Raw genomic sequence first — 3,750 nt, forward strand, 5'->3', positions numbered from 1 at the left:
TTTGATTTCAACACTATTAAAGTGTCTATATGGGTCTACACCAGAGAGTGTTAATTTAACTCTTTTTGGAGAGTTGGTACGTTAACTCTGATTTAGTGTTAAACACCAAATCTGTCTGGAGTTGATAATTTAACACTTGGTGTTAAGAGTTTATATATTAACTCTCAAAGAGTATTTTAGTTTAACTACGTAAGAGTTATCTTCTAATTCATTCTAAAAAGCGGGAATTTTACTGTTCTGAACTTCTAGAAATTTCTTTTGGAAATAAACATTTACTAAAAAGATGCAATGGTTTTTGAAAAACATTTATTCTGAACTGTGCACCACAATTTCAAAACATTTTCTGAAAGATGTAGCAGTATACATGTTCTCACTCTCATTAGAATTTTGTTTATCAAAAGGTCTGACATGGTAAATGCAAATAACAGCATTCTCATCACTTATTTCTTCAATACAATATGCATGTCCTTCATTCATCCCTTTGTGGAACTTCAACGCACTTCTGCTCTCCCCCATATTCCATCTTCACAAGCATATCCTGTGCGGAGATTGAATAAAAATTAGTTGACACTAATTAATGGCACAAACAAGTAAACAATTGCAGCACAGTAAAAAAAAAAAAAAAAAAAAGGAATCCTCTTTGAGCCATTACTTGTGTAAAGTATTTTCCCAAAAGACAAGGACACAGGCAACAGGTAATACTGAACTAAATGTAAAACCTCAACCTTTTTAATTTTTACCTAAACCGTGTGCACAAAACTCTGGAGTTATCTATGCTAACGTAGAATCCAGTCAGGACGTCAGCTACTGCTGTTTGCTCGGGGTTTTTTTATTTTTATGGGCGATCGTTTTCAGGCTTCAAGTAGCACCATTATACCAACATTTCACATTCTAGACATTGTTTTAGGTGTATTTGACCAAAAGTTTGACTGAAAATTCACATGCAAGCTTTTTTTCAAGGCTGTGGTATTTGCCCGCAAACAATACCTTTCAGCTAGCTAAAACAGAATATTATGCTATCAGCGAGCAACATGGCTAATGCCTTTCACACAGCTTTGTCTCAACTCCAAAGAGCCACAGAAGTAAAAGCTAATAATAATTGAAACAATCTTTGAAAAAACGACTTACCAAGCATGGCAAACAACTCAAATATGTAGAGCAAAATGTTCTGAAACGGCTTCACTTCAGCTTCGATTGGAGCCGTGCTGGGGGCGGAGTCTGTGAATTTACTCTGTTGGTGTCATAGCCCCTCTAGGAGTTCAGAGTTCAGAGGTCAAGAGTTAATGTTTCCATTGTAACACCTCCAGAGTTGACAGAGAAACACTCATTTTTAACACTCGATTTTAACTACTATCATTTTACACCTCAGAGTTACATTAAAAGAATGTGACTCTACTTAGAGTAAAATTAACTCTACTTTTGCAAGGAGACTATTAACACCAAAACATTTAACACTTTTGAATTTGCTGTGTACTTGAAATCAGTAGAATTTGGTAGACTAAATTTTGTGTTATTACCCCTACCAATTTAAGTCTATAATCCTGGCTATGGTGACCACTGTAGAACAAACAACCCTTGCTGCTGTTCAGCTATAGTGACTGTAGGATGTCAGTCTTTTGTTGTTGTTTTTTACCTCAGCTGCCAGTGTGTCCACATTTGTTTACTCTGGAAGAGACTAAGGTGAGTTGTTGAAGATATCCTGAACTTTTCTATTGGTAAGTGCAGCATTATTTGCCACTGGTAGACTCTGTTAGCTGGTGTTAGTGAAACACTGTTCGAAGTGGATCTCATATTGGACTCTAGACGTGAGAATGTAATCAAAGTGTAGAAAAGTTTTTTTTTAGAAGGATTGTGTAACTATAGCATATACTCAGCAGTTTGTTTAGTAAGCTCCGTGTCAGCTGTCCAGAGTTGGAAGTGTCCCATGCCCAGTATGCCGACAAAAAGTAATTATGGCAATATAAGGAATCAGGAATAAATGAGCATGTTGATGCATGTTTTCATGTGTCAGGTCCCTGTCTTCACTTCAGGGCTCTAATATAATTAGGTGCAGATGAAGAGGATAACATTTTATCTAGATCCTGGTCTCTTTTATTTGCATTTTTGCTTTTTTGGAGAGGAGGGGGACTGCTTCTTATATAATAAGACATGTGTATAATATTTCATATCTTGAGTTTGAGTACAGTACTGTACATACTTTTCTCAAAAGAAGTACAGAACTTACTTGTCCTTCTCCTTTGGCATACTACATATGTGGCCAGTCTTCAGCTACATAGATAAATACAGTTAGGTGGAACAAAGATGTTTGTCTCAGTCACTGTATTCAAGATGTCAGGGCAATATAGCAATTTGTTGAAAGACGTAGTTACACACTAATGTATATTTATTAGTCCACTAAAGCTTTTTTCCCCCTGATAAATAAACTAAAAAAAAAGATTGTCTGTATCTTCAAAGACAATTTGGAATGGAAATTATCCAAATATGGTGCAATTATGGTGAGATAATGTGGATTTGTATGGATATGACTTGTATCCTGTAATGTAATGCCAAGACAATATCTCCCACACCATTACACTACAACCAGCAGCCTGAACGGCTGACACAAGGCAACATGTATTCATGCCTTTATCTTGTTTATGCCAAATTCGGACACTGTCATCAAAATGTTGCGGCAAAAATCAAGACTCATCAGACCAGACAATGTTTTGACAGTCTTCTGCTGTCCAGTTTTGGTGGGCTGGCATGAACTGTGGCCTCAGTTTCCTGTTCTTAATTGACAAGCACTGCATGTGGTAATGGACTGCTCTTGTTGTAATAAATCTGCTTCAAGGTTTGAAGTTCTTTTCTACCAGCCTGAAGCAGTAGAGCCATATTCCTCTAATGCTTGGTATGAACTTAAGCAGTTATTCTTGACCATGACTACATGCTTAAATTCACTAAGTTACTGTCATGTGATTGGCTGTATAAATATCATCTGTTAATGAGCAATTTAAAAATGGGCAGTGAGTGCAGGTCATGTGACGCCACATGTTTCCAGCAGCTGTGAAGTACATGCTGACAGTAACGGTCATTCTGCTTAGCCACATAGTACCTAGATATGTTTAAATTTTACTGTAATGTAAATCTGTCCAAGTATACTGTTAGCTGTGCAGCAATGCTATTTTAAGGAGGCATTTGATTTTTATTTTCATTTTCACAGATTTTGCAAAACAAAAAACAAAACAAAAACCCTGAAACCAAATGAAGTCATGCACCATTACAGGATAAGTTTCACAGACAAAAGACTGATGATATGACTTGTCCCGCTGTGAAACACCAGCAATGTCAGTGTACTGTAGGTCACATGTGAAGATGGACATTGGCTTAAAGGGCATGCACAGATCACTGTCAAAACTTGTGAACTGTGACCCAACCTGAAGCCAGAAAAGCTTGTGTTTGACAGTGGTATACTACATAACAAAAAAATGAAAGAAAAATAGACTGGAAAGTACAGGAAGGAATTGAGCACCAATTTAAAGCCAATTTGCCCTCCAGTCTTGTTAATGCAAAAGGATATGAATTTACAATTGACAGTTATTCATGTAGAGAACCAACAGCGTGCATCTTCACTTAAATAGCTGATGACTTCATTGCTACGAGGCACAAACAATTGCTTGACAGTCAGATTGTGACTTTTAATTTAAAAGAACTGCCAATAAAATGAGAAGTCTATGTGATACGCCACTGAAATCATGGACTTTACCGATGCTG

At 36.7% G+C, this 3,750-nt stretch overlaps 1 long non-coding RNA gene across 1 annotated transcript; it reads right to left on the reverse strand.

Annotated features, from left to right (window-relative positions):
• Nucleotides 1-289: 289 nt before the first annotated feature.
• Nucleotides 290-1,263, reverse strand: LOC145431600 (uncharacterized). Its single transcript, XR_013911947.1, has 2 exons — nt 1,129-1,263; nt 290-538 (listed from the first exon to the last, which is right to left on the reverse strand). It is a non-coding gene; the product is annotated as an uncharacterized LOC145431600 (long non-coding RNA).
• Nucleotides 1,264-3,750: the final 2,487 nt, after the last annotated feature.

Source organism: Astatotilapia calliptera, chromosome 2 (genome assembly GCF_964374335.1).
Source record: "Astatotilapia calliptera chromosome 2, fAstCal68.1, whole genome shotgun sequence".
In the NCBI taxonomy this organism is placed as follows: domain Eukaryota; kingdom Metazoa; phylum Chordata; class Actinopteri; order Cichliformes; family Cichlidae; genus Astatotilapia; species Astatotilapia calliptera.